A 21,424-nucleotide genomic window follows, 5' to 3' on the forward strand; every position below is an offset into this window, starting at 1 on the left:
TAAGTTTCTGTACATTGTTAGCTAATGTTTCAATACTCACAGTCACACCTTGACTCAAAGCTTACAATATACACCGACATCCAGCTCTTGAACGGGGGTTGGGGTTCGATGCATTTATTTGTCACTGATTCAACTTTATTGGACTCATCATATCAGAAACATGTCTCTATACTCTGTCTTCTGTTCACACCTAAATGACACTCCATTACCGCCTCAATGTCACAGCCAAACAAAAGCCTCCTCTCTCAGCCACAAACCCAAACAAAACACATCAAACAAAGGCCTAATAAAAAGTAATTATTGAATCGCTATACGTAGGAAGAAAGAGCGAGAACTCTTCTTTTATAAGATTTCGATGGAATTTACTCATAATATCGGCTGGTGAATACACATTTTTCTGTCGCCCGCCGAGGCACAAAGACACAGGAGTTGTTGAGAGACCTGTGTATATTGGCAAAGAATAAAGAAAATACATTAGGGCCATTACTGAGAAAAGGTTCTTGTCAATAGGACAGAGCTCCAACATCTAATAGAGACAAGACGCCAGCGATTGCCAGCATCTTTTTCTTGTTTGTGCAATCAAGAGGCCCTTCAGGACTCATTACAAAAGGCTGAACGACTTTGAGTGTCTGTGGATGCTGCGGGAGGGATTGTTTCGCCATACCAAGAATATGTACGAGTCTATGGAAAGGAAACAAAGAGGACGGGAGACTATGGATCTGTGGACCTATGGAGAAATTCAAACACACAGAGTCCCAAGTATGAGGTCAGCGGTCTGTCCATCCCTTCGTGCTGGCTCAGTGTCACGTCAAGCTAACGGATGGACGTTGACCCTCCCCTTATGGACTCCGATGGACTCCTGAAATCAAGATGGATCTCGGCTTCCTCACATTTGCACTCTGTGAAAATGCCTCGGGCATTCATCAAAATGACACACAAAGAAGCACACGGTTTGTGTATTTTTCCAGCGTGTGGTCGAAACACAACGACTGCAGAGAGCTCGCCTCAACTTTTACACTAAGCCACGCGGAGCCTCCTCGCGCCTTACCATGAGCCGGTTTGGGCAACTCATTGATTTGCGTTTTAATCGAGATAATACACAAATAATGTGTATTTTGAGAATTAGCAAGGCAAAACAGTGTTCGGACACTCTGAACTGAAGGCCCTGGGTATTCATTCACCTTCAGGGTAAATCGCTCAGCTTAATCAGATAAGGCCATTCATCACACCGGAGCTTTTGTTAAACCTATTACACTTCATCTTTTTATGATTAAGAGGTTTTTAACTGATTTTTCTTTCTCTCCTACGAGCCCCAGGTGGCTATGGAAGCGGCTACGAACACAGATATTGCTTCTCTGCATGTACCAAACCGTGTGCGTGCGTGTGTGTGTTGGAGCATTGTGCAAAACGTTGAGTGCATGCATTACAACTGAGGCGGGAGCAGGAGAACAAAACCCGGCTGGTTCCGAATGAGTCCTTTTATCAGGCGATCGGTGACCGGTGGGAAACCTTGAGAGCCCAAACTGTGTTTTAAGTGAGACTGCAACTGCTGGGGCCATTATCCTTTCACTCTTAAACCTTTCTCTCTCCGTCTGTATGTGTGTCTGTATATGTGTGCATACATGTGTGTCCAAGCCTATGTGTGTGTGTGTGTCCTTCCCCTGCCTTGAAAGCCCTCGGAGCCTCGGGGAGCTGTGAAAAATCAATACTCTTCGGCAGCTCTGCCTCTTTATTCATTTAATAACTCACTACCATTGCATTACTGTTCCACTGATCTCCCATCACAGGGCCCAGATTGACACCTTTGTGCTCTTTTACCACACTGGAGTTTGATGTAATCAGTTAAACCTCCACCTCACGCCTGACACATGCATCAAATGGACCTTGAGTATGAACATGGGTGCATCAACAACATTGCAATATGAAAAAGAGGAGTCAAAGTGTATCGCCCGTGTGTGATGGAGGAATCCACGCGTGTCTGGCGTCCGCTTGATCGTCTGATGGCGAGCTGAGCTACCATCCTGGAAGTGGGCGTCGAACGGGAGTAACACACACAAATAACAGCAGCGATGTGAGAAAGCGGGGCTGGGAACAGAGGGACCACCTACTGTGCATACTGAAAGACTCAAACAGCAGCCTCGTATACGAGGACGCAAAGAAATCAGAGCTGTTGCGTTGTTGTTAATGCGCAACAGAAAAGGTGAGACATGATGAGGGTTTTCACCAGGTGAGGCGTTTGACGTGCCAGAGTCACGGTGGGAATGTTAAAAACTCTGACACAGGAAGGATGCGTGTGTGTGTGTTTGCATATGTGTCTTTGTGTGTGCACATGTACAGTGATTGTGATGGTGGTGGTGGGGGTTGCCTCCCTGTGTGGGACTCGGAGCAGAGAGCAGGTGGGCTCGGGATGGAGCAGAGAATCTGTATTGATTGTTTTTGTGCCTCAGAGCTGTTTAGCCGTTGTCAAAGCTGCCTCCACCAGCTGAGAGGCAAATTGCAGCATTTACACCGGGAGGCGTTTTCTTTTCTTTTTTTTTAATCTATTTATTTATTTTTTTTATTTTACAATGAGAGATGTATCTACAATCTACAGCGTCAGAGGATTTTCTCGCTGCTTTTTCTTCCCCCCCAAGTCTTAGCAAAACTGCCGAAATTAAAGAGAGGCAGCTCCGACGAGAAAGTCAAACTGGGGCAAAAGCTGTCTTTTCCTGGCCAGAGTCTTTCACTGAAACACACAGAAGGAAAAGTTCAAGCTCACAGTCGAAAACTAATCTTTTTTTCACTCGGATGAATCAGAAATATATTGCTAAGTCGACGTCATCATCAGTTACTATGGTGTAGAGGTGCATTATTGCCCCTTGGTATCAGAGCTGATCAAATCATGTGCATTGCTGTTGATTTATGTCAACAGCTGATTCTTTTAATTGCAACTGCACTAACTTACTTTGTTTTATCCATAAAGGGCCATTTGTGTTTCAATGCGACACTACTTATATTTCTCAAGATATACATTATGATTACATTTTCATCATCTGCTGACCGTGCTGTAAAAAATAAAAATGTGACAACAGATTTAAGTACATTTGTTTCGCACAAATAAACAAAAGGTAAACTACTTTCTGTGGCATAATTTAAAATGATAAAAGATGCACTCTCGCCTCTACATGTCTTAACACAGTTTTGGCTAACTTCAGCCTAGAAGCATGAAGAGTAATAACATGCATGGCCGACTTCCAATGAATTTTGCTTTCTAATGTGTTTGTTTGCTACATCTTTGCTATGTGGATTTAGTATGCATCATTCTAGATGAAAATGCACCACAGCAAAGATTGGTTAAGGCTTTTTTTGATGAAAAAACCCAAACATTAAAATGTAGTCACTATCTATTGACCCCACGTCCACAAAACAGTGTTTCAACATTCTCCTGAGCATCTGAGGTGGATGGGGACTCGTTTTAAAACATGAAAAAGAAAACATAAAAGGGCTCCATACAGTTCGTCTGGCATAAACCAAGTCTGCGGAAGCCCAGAGACCGCAATTTGATTTGAAAAGATATTATATACTCTCGACAGGCAGTTAAGCTCGTGCACCCAAAAGCTAACTCTTTTAGCTTAGCAGCTACAGAGAAGATTTCAGCTTAAAAAAAGGGTAAATACCTTCAACTTCAAAATCAACTTGGGAACTCTGGGCCTCTGGAGACTTGGATTACCTCTAATGAGCTATTTGGAGACATTTGATGTTTTTTTGTGCTTTGTTGCACTTTAAAACAAGTCCCCATCTAAAGCTGCGACTCTGTTTTGTGGACTACAAACCTCATGCCAAGTTGGGTGAGTAGATAAGTAATGACATTTAATTTTTTGGGGAGAACTAACCCTTTAGTTGTCTTATGAAATGAGAACAAAAATACAAAAACAAAAACAACAGCATTTATTCAAATTTCAAGGTAAATGACATTTATTAAAGGTGTAAAATGAACTCAGTCAGGATGAAAGTTCATCAAAGGCTAGTTTAGCTCATGTAACCTAAGCCAGTACCTAAATATCAAGTTTTGAATCATAGAAAGTAGGCTACGTGCAGAAGGGGGTGGAGGAGAGCAATCAATGGAATGAGAAGAGAAACAAAGGAAACAGATGTGTACATTGACCACAGAGAAACTCGGCTCCATTATGCAGCTGCAGGACGCTGTTGGCAGACAAAAGATAAAGATGCAGAAAAACAGACAGAAAAGCAATACGTCCAATATTTTACCACCATAAAGCACTGATTTAGGCCCACAGAGCTTTACAATGCCATGTTTTACCTGATAGGTTGAGTCATCGGTGCAGAGGGCCAAGTGTACGATTTTTATGATGGTGCTGGAGCAGAATATGGACACTGCAGTGTGTTTGCTGATCCAATAACCAGCAGGGAAAGTTAATGACATGAAAGGAGCTGCTGTTTGCCAAACAGACTGAAACGCATGATTGATTGATAATCCAGGGAGCCTCAATGCCATGTCAGTCAATAATATAATAGCATATATCAGGAGTATACAAGAGTGGTGCATGAATACAGCCACAGAAATACTCAACAGGCTATTTAGCACTCATTGATGATGGTTGGGGATGAAAAGGCTGGCTGGTGGCGACAACACAAATGGTTACGATCTCACTAATGGCTGGTTACAACCGGTGAGAAAACTCGGGTGAGTGCTCCAACCTAAAATGGCTTCGGTGGAAGTTTTCAATGATGATTCGTGGAGTTCTGCTAGCGTGAATCCCATTAAAAATCAAAAAGTAAAAGGGGAATATGTGCAAAATCATTTACACTGAAGCAGATAGAGACCAGTATGGTTTTATAAAACAAACACATATTGTCAGGGGAATAAGATGGTACACTGTAAAAGAAACATCCACAAAAAAAACACAAAAAAACGGTCAAATGACACATAAACACATAAAAACACATAAATTAAATAACCTATCCTTATTCAAATAAAGTGCAAAAACAAAACATTTTTTATAAGTTTTTACAGAGAAACACTGTTATTTCGCAGATTTTCCCTCAATTATTATGATCGAACACCTTCAATACAAAGGTAGCTTTATTTGTTTTACAGAGAAACACTGTTATTTCACAGATTCTTCCTAAGTTATCACGATCGAGCTAACATTTCAGCTCACCGTGAGGAATACTGGTGCTCCTTTTTTTTGGCACCGCTTTCAAAAGTTTGAGCACTCCACTTCAAACTTCACTGGGTGCTCCTACTGACTTCTAGCTTGTTGTTATTTTTCACTCTGGAATAAGTTACTTTTACGACGTATGTATTGTAAAAAGAAAATCAAATAAAAATAGGTTCACAGTGATAAATACATAAAATAATTATTAAACTATTGTTGTTTTTTGTTATCAAAAGCCACTATTTTCATGACATTTGGAGCTCGTCCTCACACTTGGCATTTAAATGTAAATATTTCTCACCTTTAGGGAAATTAAAACGAGAGACAAAGAGACAGACGGAGAAAGATGGAGAGCGAGAGAGAGGAGTTGCGTGTGTGTGTGTTGCTGCTTGGCTCGGCTCCATGCAGAGAAGCTGACATTAAATCATGCATTGTGCTTGTTTGCGTGTATAAGTGTGTGTGCACGAGCGTGTGTGTGTGTGTGCGCTTATTGATTGGCTTACACAGCTTTATAGCGCTCTGTTGTAAATGTCATGTTTTTACAGGCTACTGTTTGATATAAACCTGATTAAAGTATTTGCTTGCTAACACAGATTGCGAGCAGCAAATGGCTACAATCAGACGATTACTCAGCAATTAGGAAGCGACTAAATGACTATATGGCTGTCTGATCAAGCAGAGTAAACAAAGTGTTTCCGTCCGCCCTCCCCCTCATCCTCCTTCTCAATCTTTTTCTGTGTGTCTACGTAATTCACTGCTCTTAAAAAAGGCTGCCATCTTGAGCTCCTGCGCGTTTAATGTTGAACCTTATAAGTCTTCCTTTTTGCACATCATACATCTGAAACAGTGCAATATCCCTGAGTACACACAGATATAAAACGCAATAGGGGAAGTGCTCATGAGATCTGAAAAATGTCTTGATGCTGACGAAGACTGGTGTGCAGCTAAAGTTACAGTCCACTAAATGCAGAGGAAACTGTTACGCGTTTTGTCAATACATTTATTTGACAGCTGTTAAACTAAATACATGACCAGCTTGTGAGATATGATCTATTATTATAGATATAAAATGCAGATATGAGGTTATTGATCCCAGGCGGCAAAATGTACACGTTTCAGAAGCACAGAGGAGAACTATGCAATTGATGAAAATAAAATAATAAATACAAGAAATTGGAGAGACGACACTACAAAGTGACAGTTATATTATCTACATCGCAATAAACTCCAGCAGCCACGATGAGAGGAAGCTCCACTTCCAAGAGCAACAACATTAAAATGCTGCTTGGATGTTAAAGCGTCAAAAATATAAATCAAATTACAAACAATAAACAACAATATAACACTCTTTCTGCATTATTTTCCCAAAGTTTAATGACAGTTAATTGCCAATTCTTATGTCCATCTACTTTGCTGGTAATTTCTCATAAAAGATCTGACTTATTCTTCCACTGCATGAAGCTGGTATACGCTTTGGTCCTGTTTTTTAAATTTTTTTTTATTATGCAGCCACATGAATAAAGGCTTTTATATGTCTGCATGACACAGCAGGATGCCTTTAATTCTTGATGTATTAACTCTCTTTGTGCCACAGATATACAAATAACTATATGCTGAAAATAACAGCCTCTTTAGGAGTGGTGGTTGAATGAATGACATGAGAACAAACAGATTAATCAAATGTGAGAATCTGTTGCCTTTTGCAGTGACCCACCCACCACACTCTCTACATTTTGAGTGATCTAGTCATGTAATGTACCTGGTTTAAAACCCTTTTCAATTTCAAAATCCTGGGGGAGTGTTTCATTTCTGTTAAGGTGCAGTCATATAATGATTTGATAAAAAAAAAAAATCAAACTACCTCAAACATTTCAAATTCAAGACTTGTCTGATTTTCTTGCTCTTCATAATCTCATCTGTGTTTTTCCTTAGAAATATTAAAACAGTGATACACACTACACCTTGTTGACTCTTCCTTTCTTCCACAGGGAAGCTGAGTTGAAGTTACCTTTGCGAGGCACGTGATCTTGTGATCTAACAAACCATCCCGCACGTCAGGTTAGCCGTTTAAGAATCCAACTGACAAATCCCACATTTGGTGTCACTGTCTATATGTTCAGTATCCCTCATGTTTAAGTGCAGCTGTGCCCCCTCAGAAATGTTTGGTGCACTGCATCCCCCGGTGCCTTGTCTGATGTGGTGGAGCTGCTTAGCATCGACGTATGACTCATTGATTGGGTTTCACACATGTGTAAATGTGTGAATATAACGCATGACCAAGAACAGTGACCAAACACTGATGGTAACTGAGGCTTTCCTGCATTTTATCTCGTGGTGTTCCACTCTACTGTGGACTTACAGCTACACTTAGTGGCCGAACTGCACAATTGCAACAATAATAGAGGTGAGGGATCGAATTGTCTCGGCTCTGATTGTCTGTTTGCCCCTGTTCTTCTTCCCACAGCACCGTTGTAAAGAAAGAGCTATATTTCATGAATAACTATCAAGCATACGAATATCTCTCCTATAATGTTTAATGATGCAATTTATGAATAGAGGTGTCCCGTCTAAATTCAGTTCAATTGACACAATACAAGGAATCAATAAAGAATTAAGTAAATGCCTTTAAAAAAAGGTTTTGATAATGCAAAAACAATTCCCTGCCCCATTTACCAAACGTAGATGATGGTGAAGCACATGAGTGTAACTGATGTGTACCGACTCATCTATGGGCGACACACCCTTTTAAAAGTGACTTTTTGGTTGATGCACACTCCCTACTTTAATTAAATGCCAGCCTCAGCGGGAGTGTGCTGCTGGAGGCGGCCTCCCTCCTCTCCTCTCCTTCCCATTCCTTTTTTCTTACATGCAAGTTGCACTCCTACCTGCCTGTTAAAAATAGCCTTTTGTATTAATGTTACACTTAGTAACAAAACTGTATGCCAACAATAGAGCTGCTCTCACTCTGAATAATGCTTTTAATTCTTTGATTTGAGTCCATGTGTCACTGCCAGGTTAATTAATAGCAGTGATAATGCTGTAGAGCCGTTTTTAATGGAAGCACTGTAACCGTTAAGTGATATTAAAATAGGGCAGGGTGTCTGTCTTTCCCAGAAAAGGGGTGCTGGATTCCTTCTCAGTGCCAGGTTTCAGTTTGTTGTGAAAAGGTTTTCATGTGAAGGAGTGCTATTTTATGTTTTCCATCTTGAATACATCAGCATCAGAAATAACTTATTGATTGGTATGTTGCAGTTGCTCCTTCTAGAATATAAATATCACACTATAGAGACTTTAATAACTTTAATTTGTATACGATACAAAAAATATGCATTAAACTATATAATGTAAGTTATGTGCCTAGTGCTACACTATAACTATAGGGTAGAGAATATTGACCAATATTGCAGTATGAACATAAATGCTACAAACAACAGCAGAATACTGCACAAAAAACATGTTCAAACCAACAGCAGACCTCATTTTTAGTAGCTCTGTAAATGTAAACTCTGAGATTGTATTCATTAGAAGAAGAAGAGTCTTTATTAGTTCCATAAAATCGTACCGTGTACAACATCAAACTGGTTCTCTGCCTTTAACCCATCCCAAGGGAGCAGTGGGCAGACAACACACAGCCCCTGGGGACCAACTCCAGATTTACAAGATAGTGCCTTGGTCAAGGGCACTGACTGGGGAATTAACCAAGTGGGCATGTTTTGATTGTGGGGGAAACCGGAGTACCTGTAGAAAACCCACGAACATGCAGACAGGTTCTGCTCCAGCCGGGATTCACACATTTGTTTTTGTTAATTTTGTCTCCCATGTCTGAATCTCATCTTCAAAGACACTGAATGTACTGGACACGCTACTTGATAAGTAAGAAAAAGTACTTTTACTCAGGTAGAAGTAGCAATACCACAGAGTAAAAATACTCCTATTCAGGATGGCTCACTAGAAAATACTTAGTGATGCATTAGTATGCATAATGCAATATAATGTGTTTGTGCATTGCTGTGTGAGCAGCTCTAATGTTGGTAAAGGTGGGGCTAATTTCAACTACCTTAGGCCATGTACCCCCATTTGGTAACACTTTATAATAAATCATTAATACATTGTAAATGTATTTATTACACTTTATTTAACAGTTATTTTACTGTTATGAACATTGAAATGATTTATTTATTGAGTTGCAACTGATGTTTATAATACGGTGTAAATGGTTCATAAATAGTGTAGTTCATCTGTAAACATTATTTGGCTGGTCATTACAAAGTTGCAACTGTTCGGAAACTTTAAATTGTTTTGATAAATGGATAAAAGCAGTGATACAGTCTGGCCTTGTGTTATTTATAGATGAAATAGTGAAAAATGACACCCATGCTTGTTGGGGATCCCCTGGAACACCTCAAGGAACCCTAGACGTCCCTGGACACCGCTCTAAGATCAACTGATTTCATCATTGATAATATGTACATCATATGCTTTGAGTTGATTTATATTTTGTATCAATAATCTGCAAAGTAACTAGTAAATAATGTTTTGATTATTGGTATTCAAAATGTAGAGGAGTATGAAATAGCATTAAGTACAAAAGTATAGTTAAGTCAAGTCAGTACTTCACCCAACTATTGCACTAGAGTAAATGTAATTATTTACCGTACACCACCACTTCACATTTGGTATTTTCAGTGACATATGGGCAAATGTGGTAAAATGAATGAACATGAATGTTGCAGCAGAGCAGTGACAGGCACACTAGGCTTTCATAGTCACAGTTTGGTTAGGTTTAGGCAAGAAAACATTGTGGTTTAGGTTAAAATAACTACATAACTCCTGTAAGTTAGGTTACGTAATGTAAGTAACTTATGTTAAGTTATGTACGTGACGTAACTTCACCATGTTAGTAAGTTAAAGGAACTCTTCAGTGGTCTCCTGAATGAAGGTCCTGTGCTCGTTTATCCTGTACTTCCATCCCCGACCTCCTCCTTATACCAACTTCTTGATCTCTCTACTTCTTCGCACATCCTTCTTTGGAGCCGTAATAATTACGACATCTGCTAGAGGTCTCCACCTGACAAGAAACGTAAATATGGGTTGTAGTGAGCTGCTTTTACGTCAACCTACAGCATGTGGTTGTTTTTTCTGAAGAGGACAGGCTTGAAAATTCTCATTTTGTTGAACATTTTAGTTGCTAAACATTATTTGGGGATTACAGCACAAATAGGTGAAAGTTGTCTGTTAATTATTCACATTTGGTTAACTGTTCTCTGTCTCTGATTGTGCTGTAGCAAAGACAATAAAGCTGTATATCATCGGGACGCTAAAGCCCTTTCAATCGAACATAGTTGGCTGTGGGACTTTTATTATAGGGACTTATTGAATGATGCATGTCTGAAAGGGAGTTTGCACTACAGGGATCTTGATCTTACTTTTCTTTATTTAGTCTCTCTGCAACGCCAACGGCTTCTGGAAACTAAGCTGCAGTGCTGACATGATAAAACACACCAGAGGAGGTTGTTTTCATTCAATCAACTGAAGCTAAATATTAATGTTTGACCATAAATGTCTGATATAGCCTCTTGCCAATATGTGGGGTGTTAAAACCCTGAAAAACATGATCACAATCTGGTCTTAATGACATTTAGTTACACAGGGAACGGCCATGTTTAACATTTTATCGCTGCCTCATAGGCAGTGATATAAAGTGCACTTGAGTAATTGACTGGGAGTTTGTGTGTGTGTAATTATCTCTTGTGTGTGCGTGTGTGCGCGCCTCACACTGCCTTGTCTTTGAGCGTGCATCTGCCTGTATGTTGAGGACTCCCTGGGAATGGATTCCTGGTGGTTTTGTGAATATGCATGGCTGCCTGCATGCATGATTAATTTCTTGAGCAAATGTCAGCGTATGGGATTAGAATGTAAATCCAGCTGTATGCCTACAGCGCATACAGCCACGGTTTACAGTCTGACTATCCAGCTCTGCTCTTTCAAAGGATTGATTCATCGACACCCATACATCTTATCAAGAAGTGTGAAAAAGGACTGCAGAGACAAACGACCAAAAGAAGTCTTCTGTTGATATCAAAGCATGTCAGATCTGTGTGTTCTTAATTTAAATCTTCATAATAGTTACTCTGTATATTTTGCTTCCAGTGCAGGTTTTCCTGTAAAGCTCCTCAAAGATGAATTTTGGATTTTTGGAAGTTATTTGCCGTTTTCAAGGTCGGTAATGCATGAAAAATGAAAACAAGCTGGTGATGGTGGCTCCAGATAGATAGATAGACAGATATATACCAGGCCTCTGAGTAACAGCTCAAGCCATCAGCCCTGAACCGCTGGTGGTCCCAGTATGAAAAATGTTTTTCTCAGCTGCTCCCGAGTTTCAGTGTTTAAAGCTACATGGATGTGTACAGTAGTAGGGTTATTGTATCAGAGTGAGCACGCTCAGCAGGTCATCCTGGAGCAAATAAAGGAGAGAACTCATAAGCAGCGTATTAGTGCCACCTAAGGTTTTTGCAAGGCAACACAACTACTTTACAGAAACATAATACATATGGAGACAATGAATCTAATGTGTTTTGCAGCCTATTATGAATAATAGATTTATTATGAATATCTTGAGCCCTTTTTATGCTTCTTAATGAATAATAATGCGGTGCTGTGGTGATACCTTAAGGGAAAAATAAATCTCTTATCGCCCTCAACCAGGAGATCACAGTGCACGGTAAGCTGCTCGAGATATTGAGCCCACTCCATATCCAGTCAGTAGATCTCAGGGGAACTGCCTCCTGTCGCATAAGGATAGTGTCATTATCCATTTGGAGGGACATTTGGCTGCATTATAACCTATGTTTTATTTTTTATGTTTGCTTCAGAAGTGGTGGTCTCGCCGCAGTAGCATTTAATTGCCGGAGGAGCTCAAAGGAAAAAAGCTGCTTGTCATACAGAGCAACACTTGTTATTACACTGCAGAGCAAACCGCTCTCTCCACTCCAACAAAAGTAATACTAGTTAGCTTTTCTGTCTGCTGCGAATGTACAATTGTTTCACTTATACTTTAGTGTTTTCCTGTCGTAAGAAATTCAGTTGGATGAAAAGCATCAACACTTTCCAAAAGGTTGAAACATTTCTGCAATAAAAGGACACAGCTGTAGTGAAAGTGACCATCTTTTACCTTGAAAGGTGCAGTGTGTAAGATTTTAGTTGAAAACAATCAGATATTACCTAAAATTATCACCAGAATGTGAGGAAATAACAGTTTTAAAGTTATGTCTCCATGTATTGTGATGCAGAGATATCTACTGACATTAGCATGCTAACCAGCCAACCCCAGACTGTCTTGGCTCCTGTGCAAGCAGAGTAAACACCACCACTTCCCCGGCTCTCCGAGCTTCCAGTGCTTCCCCCTATTTGTTTTGAGTATGAATCCGAACAGTGGCTAATTCTAACATATTGCACCTTCATAGAGTAAAGGTTTGAGCAGAGGAACATAGTTATGTGCTGTGTTTCTGTGTCCATGATCTGCTTTCTCAGTGCAAACTGCTCTGCGGAGTTATTGTAAAATATAAAATATAAAATATGGAAGGCTCCACAGATTCTGTTTATTTGCTGGAATGGGGACAGATTGTGTTTACGGGCGCAGCGGTATGCCTTTATAGGAATGTGTAGGCAGACAGAACCAGGGTAATCGAGCACTGAGCTCCGGGGGTGGGGAAGAATGCCCGCTAATGAACCATGATGGATGAGGAAAACAATTCATTCAGATGAGGAGAAGCTGCATTACACCAGCGCTGTCAATGACGCTGCAATTGCACCGTGTGGCAGAAGATGGAGAGAAAAACAAGTGACCTGCACTTGTTGATTCCACTCAACATGTTGATCATTAGTGAAGCAAATCTAGACTATAATTCCTTTATTTCTTCACTGTGTCTTCACAGCATGTCATTTTTCTCTTCTGTCTGTGATAGCGTGTTGCAAATTGCTGCAATTTATGATTTTAAGCATACAGTAATATATGCAAGGCAAAGCACTAGAAAGCTACTCAAATATCCAATCCCCTCAATCATAATCTTGCTAATAACTTTCCAGTTATAACATTTCTGTCAACCGTATCCACCGCCTCCTCACTCAAGTTTTGTTCTCGAACTTTGCATCAAATAAACTGCTGAACCCGTCACGAACCCTTTGTGAACAATGTGATGATCAGGTGATTCACAGTAAGCACAGCAAGAACAACAATAGTGTCATCTGACTGTTCTTCTAAAAGCACAAGTCTAGAGAGAAGTGATGCAACAACCTAACCTGTGCAAATGTCAATGCTGAGGGAGCGTTTTTTTCACACGCAGCAGAAATGTCATGAAATGGCATCTTCTGAAGGCGAGAAAAAAGTCAAATATTTCTCAAGCCGACTGTGACCGGAGCCGCCAAGAGATCATGCAAAGAAGATTACTGCAGACCACTGCTGTGTCCCCATCAGCTGAAACACCTTCCTCCTTGTCCACCAGAGGGCAGTGTTGTCATGTCCGCTCCGTTCTGCCCAACAGTGCTCGGGGCATTTTCCCAGGCCAGGGTGCAGGGGGGAGCTGCAAGGAGGCAGCTCAGTCTTACACTCCTCATCGCACCACTGGGTCTGATGATGATGATGTGTGTATCATCTGTTTTGTGTGTGTGCGCTTCCGTGTGTGTATTTATTTATTTATTTATTTATGATGATGTGAGTTGTTGATGATGATGTATAGTAAACGAAGGCGGTTCTGCCTGATTAATTAATAGTGGACAGCTTGCACTGATTAATTTATGCTTTATTAGTGTGACTACAATGATGCAAGACGATATTGAATGCATGTCCTACAAAGATTTCTGTTTTGTCACAGCCACTGCTTGAATTCCTATTCTTACTTTTTAAATGCATTAAAAGTTGATAAATCTGCCCAGGTTACATCAATTAAATATGTCTTCAATATGTCTTTGTTGCATATGGACCTGTGTTGCAGAGTTCATTTTGAGCCAAGATATAAAGTATGAGAAAACGGCTCGATGCTTTCTTCAGTAGCTGACTAGATCCACACTTGGGGCCAATGGCTCTGCCTGTTTGTACTCCTCGACCTTATCCTCAGCCTGATCATGCACTGACACAGGAGAGCCTTGCCTTTTGGGCTGAGAGGATGTCTCTCCAAATAAATGTGATAGAGCACAGGCACCTGCTGAGTCTATACTTCTTCTCTTGCAGTGGAGGGATCTGGAAGAACCGTTGTCGGATTGTTGGCTTCTGTTCTGTTCTGGTAGGTCTATTCCCCGAATTCATTTAAATAAATTATCTATTTCATCACAACCTTGGCCCCATAGCTTGTGTTGTCTGAAATGAATATGTAAACAAATTACCCTATACACATTGAGTGCACAGGGTGAGATAAAGGATAGCAACACACACGGTTGTGCTAGCCTTAACAAATATTTTCCTTGTCAGAGAAACCTTCATCATCTCGGCTGTCTCAAAAATGAAGCAGGAGAAAGAGAAAAACAAGGGAACCCACAGAGAATGATCGTTTACTCTACAATCTCCTTCCCCTCCACAAAGCTTTACAGACTTTAGATTAATGTTTGCCAGCTTTTCGGCAAAAAATGTTGAGCGTATGCTACTTACTGAACACTAGGGGTGTACGCTTGTAAATTCAGCAAATGTTATACATTAAGTTTTTTCTTTCCTTGCATACAAAACATTGTGTCTTTTTGTCCAAGTGATGTATTTATTTGCATATAGAGCGAGGACGTGAGACTGACAATCAGAGCGACATTAAGCTTCATGATTAAAGAATGTTTTTATATTAAGATACTTCTGCTCATTTTCTATCTCACTCGTCGACATGAGTTCCCTCTCTTTCTTTGCCACAAATCTGCACCACCCTTGTTTTAATGCCTTGTTTAGGGGGTACTGCAGCCCCCTGAGCACCCCTACTCCCTGCGTCAATGACTGACTGGTGAGAGCACATGTCAGTGGGCGATAGTATAACCATTCTGATCCACCCTCAAATCCAGCCTGTGGCAGTTATGTGCCTAAAAGCTGCTCTCAATCCCCTACTAAAGAAGACAAGGAGAAGACACGATGATGCCCTGTGTGCTACAGCGAGGTCAAATGAGACACTGGAGCTGTTTCAAGGAAATTTCAGAGATGGAGTGATGGATCGGAAGAGGACAGTTTGTTGGCGTTAAAGGATAACTACCGTTTTTTTACAACCTGGACCTTATTTCTAGCAAAATATATGATCATTTACTCACCCAGATAACTTTGGTGTCATTTGAAGTCGTTCGGACGAAATTAGATCCGGTGTAGCGCCGATATATCCATATAATGCGAGTGACGGGGCATCGACACACAGCCTCTATATAAACGCATTATATGCCACGAAACTCGTTCATTTCACCAATATTTTGTTACGATACGCTAGTGCTATTCCCCTCTGAGTCCGGGCTCGTCTGTTATCAACATCCGGGGTCAAACTAGCAGTAGCAGCTACAGGTAAACAAGCCGGGCTGTCGCGGGTGCGCGCGCAGCTCAGAGACGACATCTTCCAGGTCAGAGGTAGTAGATCAACCTACAGACCCCGGAACATCCAGCTGTGTGTTGATGCCCCGTCACTCGCATTATATGGATATATCGGCGCTACACTGGATCTAATTTCTATTTTGGTGGGATCGACCAGGCCAAGACTTGAGCCAGTTCTGGTTTGTTCGGTTCGCTCTTGGCTGACATGTGGCTATGATATAGCCTGCTTGTGGTTTAGATCTGGCAAACAGGAGTAGACCTCCCACATGCCAACCTAGGAACTTGACTTGTCCCAAGAAATAATAACGTGGGACTTGACTAGCCTTAACTAGGGGATTGTTCATGACAAGCTTAACAACCTCGTGGGGTCCTCATTCTAAAACCACCAATCCATCTTGTCAGTTTGACCACTCTGAGCCTTCCTGACATAAATCATAATACCGATGTGCATACGTGTCGTAGGCAGTGTGGCAAAACGATCTATTCACACATTGTTTGCTCACAATCACAGACAGTGTGAGAAACATTTTTAATTTACCAAATCTACTCATGGACCAATCTTTGAGAGTGGTGAGAGAGGGGTGCAGTATGACCTATGGTGTACACACAAAATTGCATGACACTCTACTTGTTTTACAAGCCCTGAGATCTCGATTCCAGCCATGCTGTCAATCATAAATTCATTTGGCATTTGGCAAAAAAAATAACCTCCCCCTTCCTTGGATAGGTACAATTTGTAGCATTTTCGGTAACTGGAAAAGGCATTCTCTCAAAATATATGGCTTAATAAAATGTCCAGGATTAGGATGAAGGCTTTACAACCACCAGGTGAACGCCCATAATATCTACCAGAATAAATGTTGGCAATGTACATTTCTGCAAACCATAGATATGAATTTGGGGAAAGTCTCATTTAAACCAGAAACAGACTTGGATAAATGGGTTTCATTTCCTTGTTAAACTCAAACTTTGCCAGAAAAAAAAAGACAGACCAAGACAATAAGGAAGTTCCGATAAGTACCCAAACTTTCAAAGTCTGGCACAATATGATAAAAAAAATCAAAAGGAAAAACATCCATCATATGCATCAATACCACTGAATGCAGAGTTGGCTCTGGTTGTTGCAAAAGGGTTCAAGCTTATTTGGGATTTATACCTTCTGCTTAATTTTGTCGACAGAAAAAACACAAAGTGCGCAAAAAAAATATTCTACTTTATAACACAATGCGCACACACAGAATTTTAGAAATTATTCTTATCCATCACAGTTACATTTTTATAGCCTTTTGTACTAATGTCTACTCTCACCTGATTATCTTCCACCTTTAACTCCCACCTTCAAAGGTCGCTACACTTTAACAGTATTCACATCTTGACTTTTCTGACATGACGGGCGACCTTGTCCCTTTGGAGTTCATATCGATCCTTTAGACGCCTGTGTGTGTGTGAGTGTGTGTGTGTGCATATACGCACCAAACCTCAGTCACATTGGACTGCACTGTACAAACATGTTGTTTTGATTCAGGTTTGCTGCATGCACAAGCAGAGAAGTGTTGCAAGGATCTGTTTACTGTATGCCTTTAAGCAGTGAAGGTCTCCTGATTAAAGCGCTCACTTCAGCCTTGCCATAAGTTGTTGGAATGGGAGTAAATGAGTAGCCGAAGGTTATTTGTGTTTGTTTTCCTTGTGTGTGCACTGGCAGCTCCTTCACTGTAAAAGCTTTAGGACTGTACTGTACGACAGTGGCTTTGTCTCTCTCTGCACGCACGCACGCACACGCGCGCACACACACGCACACACACGCACACACACTGATCTTTTTCTGTCTTCGTATCCACGTGTAGAGGGAGGTTAACCTTTTCTTCGTTGACACACCACATCTTGCTTTTCACACAAATGATTAACCATTGACCATAAGTTAGGTATTACTCAGTCTGACATGAATGTCAAGTGTGTATACAGATTGGGTTTAACACACACACACACACACACACACACACACACACACACACACACACACACACACACACTTCTCTTTTCTGCACCAACTACTGTATACAGTCCGAATCTTAATCTTTGCTGCAGTGATTCATCGTCCCAATGGAGATCATTAAGGTCATGGAGATAATTAAGGTTTCATCTAATCTTATCTGATCTGATCTAACATAATGTAATATGACATAATATAATCCCACACAGGCAGCAGAGCAGTGACATAGCCCCGGCATTCTAATTTCTCTGCAAATGCAATGGAAATTGCATTTAGATAGAACATTAGTGGATTTCAGCACAGATGTATAAACACCCCACAGTGCAGAATATGGTTTGGAAACTTTTCACATATGCAGAAGTCAGACTGGATAATCTCTTCCGGATGCATTCCCACTTTATATTTACATTTTGATACGTTTACTTTACATTTATTCTTATCCTGACAGGATCTTATTGCAACTTCTGTAAGGATTTTGATGTCAAGATTGGATCATGGGTGTGTTGAGGAAGATTTCTGCCCTTCCTTGAGGATTACAGGGAGAATAAAAAGGAAAGCTAGAGCTTGCAAGTTCATCTGATAGCCTGTTATAATATCAGCTACAGGCAAACACTGAATCCAGCCAAGATGCCTTGCTATAATTGATTTTATATGTTGTGGGATGAGGAATGCGTCATCTATTACAAACTCCCTCCTGTATTATAGCCCTGGTTAAAATACCATCTGGAAAGGTGAGTGTGGTTATTGAAAAAACGCGGCTAATATATCACCCACATCCCACTGCGATGGGAATATTGTCAACGCAAGGAATGAGCAGGTGTTTTACATTAAATGTGGAAAACACAACACTTACAGCCTATATTACAGCACCGATTAGTGTGTGGCCGAAAGTGGAACGTGTAGAATTGTAGAAAAACTGTGAGGCAGGATTTTTCTGTGGGTTTCGTGTTTATTGACCTCTATTAGGAACAACTCTGTGATCTGTCTAGACACTACCAGATGCTTTTAACTTAACAATGGCAGTCATAGCATCTAAAAACAAAGTCATGAAAAATCGTAACATTTTTGGAACGGTAACGTTCTCATGAAATGGCTAATAGAGTGCTATTTGTGTCGACATAGTGCTGTGTTTCCTTTAAAAACAGGAAGCAGCCAATGGTGCAAAATTGTAGGTTATGCCCCGCCCCACCCTGGCTCGCCTTGCCCCGCCTCCTAACCAATAAGTCGCTGATGCTGCCTCGCCTTGGATTGGCAGCTTCCAGCAAACACAGCCGGACTGGGGAAGAACATAGCCTCAGAGAAGACAGAGGCAGAGTTTCATGACAGGTAATACAGTACAGGAGGTGGTTTTCTTGCCAGGTTTGGCTTCTGGTATTGTGAGTCAGAAGTCAGCAGTAAGTGCTTGCTTTGTCTCTGGAAAACCAGGGAGTCCATAAATCCCCTCTGTGCTGTAACTGTCCTCCGTCGACATTCTCAGAGGCCACATGTGGCCCCAGTCCAGAGGTGTTCATTGAGAAGCTGCTGGTTATCAGTACGCTTGTTAACAGTTGCTTTAACAGCAAGTTGTTATCGGTCCAGAGTTGCTCAGGGCAGAGCAGCCTGAGGGCAGCTGATCAAATATTTTCTACATAAAACACGACCCAGTTTGACCCAAATCACTGAATAAAGCATGAATGAAAAACCAATATATGCCTCCGAGTATAAGCTGAGTCATCAACATTTGTCTTGATTTTCCAGGAAGTTAAAGTTTCGTGACTTCTTTTTAAAGTATCTTTTTGGCCTTTTCATGGTGTTATTGACAGGACAGCTCGAGAGATGACAGGAAACAGGATGAGAGAGAGGGGGGGATGACATGCAGCGAATGGCCACAGGTCAGACTCGAGCCCTGGGCTGCTGCAGCGAGGACAGGGCCTCTGTACACGGGTCGCACGCTCTGCTAACTGAGCTGCTGGGGCGCCTGAAGGTCTTGTAACTTTAGTCTAAATCTGTTCAGACAGACAACCAAACAATAACTGCAGTCCTTGTCTTTCTCCTTTTCATATTGATGTATCATGATCTACATATTTTTTTTGTGAAAGTCTCGATTGTTGCTTCCATGTTTGAAGTCAGGCCACAATGTTAAAGTGCAGCAGTGTCCAAGCAGCTGCAAAAAAATCACCTGTTGTCTTAGTCTTGTCATGGGGAGACGATAAGCTTACTCATATGATGAAAACGAGATGTGATTCATAACTGCAAAACCACTGCATATTAACGTAGTCATTGTCTGGATTAATTTGGTGTGCGCATTCATGACGCATGCTGAAACAGTTTGAAGGTTACTGATGGAGAGAGGGGAACAGGGGAAATTAGAGACAATAAAAGGATGTGAAGCTCAGCATTAGACTGGGCTCATAAGAATGCAATAACGAGAGACACCGGTACACTGAATACCAAGGTAATTAATTCACAACAAATAAATCTAAAACAAACACAGGTAAATGTCCTGCTGCTGTTCTGATGGATGTTCTGCTGTTAAAAACAAAGAACAGGAAGCAAAATCCACAATGCAGAGGTATGTGAGGTAAGGAGATCTGCCCCAGGACCGACTGCTGCTCTGGCTTATACGCACCGGGCCCAGGTGTGGCCCATGAGGCTGATTAAGTTCTTTAATTGGTCTGCAGCCCTGGAGGCAGACAGTACAGCAACAGCAGAGTGGACCAAGCAAATAGGCCATGACAGCATTAACAGCGTAACTCTAGGGATGGAAATGTCACCTGAGCACGCCACCGGAGATTTGCAACAGAACATAGTGAAGTACCACAGAACTTGATTTATCCTACAAAAACCCCAGAGCAAAATACCACGGCAAAAAGTACAATAGGAGTCTACTTCAGGAACATGAGGTACCGTTTAGCTTATTAGCTATGGTTGTGTTTCATTGGCTCGTGAAGTTTTAGGACAAGGCCTATGTTATTAAATGTTAGACGACGGTGGGGTGACTCACTTGTATTGTATTACTTCACATCGTGTGATCTTTCATTGATACAGAAAGTAATTTTGTTTAATTATATGGTTGGCGACAAGACTGCTAGTTAGAGCAGCGATGGAGCTAAAAAAAAGAACCCAATTAATTCTTTAGTTGATCACTAGAGAATTAATTGGCAATCATTTTAATAATTTAAGTATATTTATCAAGTAAATTGCCTCACACGCACTTGTTCCAGCCACATAATTATGAGGATCTGGTATTTAATTTAATTTTAGAGTAAGAGTCTCCGGGTTTGGGCTGGTAGGTGCACAAAATAAGCAATCCGAGCATGTCACCTTGCTGTAGCGTGCTGCTGTGAATTTGGGATGGACAATTTTCACTTGACATGTGCAGAGTAAACAATCTAATGATAAAAACCATTGAAAAAAATGTATAAATTGCAGACCTGTGTTGACAAACCTTTTAATTACAGAACAAGTAAGGAAACAAAAAAGTGAACGTGTGAAAGGTGTGTCAAGAGATGATTAGTTCTGAAAAGGAGTTGGATATATACATGAACATGTTATATACCGTGGTTCCTCCAGAACCACTGTGAAGTTGATCGTAACCCCCAGGGTAAATTAAAATAACTTTGATTATCCATTGGGTTTTTATGTAGCCTATCATCTAGTCAGACATTTTTATTTGTCCAGTACCAATAGATTTGGCCAGGATTAGTGCTAATAAGAAATGCTGTGGCGGTACTGGCAGTAAAATGCTTACAGGCC

Source organism: Pagrus pagrus (genome assembly GCF_965226575.1).
Source record: "Pagrus pagrus genome assembly, chromosome: 1".
Classification (NCBI taxonomy): domain Eukaryota; kingdom Metazoa; phylum Chordata; class Actinopteri; order Spariformes; family Sparidae; genus Pagrus; species Pagrus pagrus.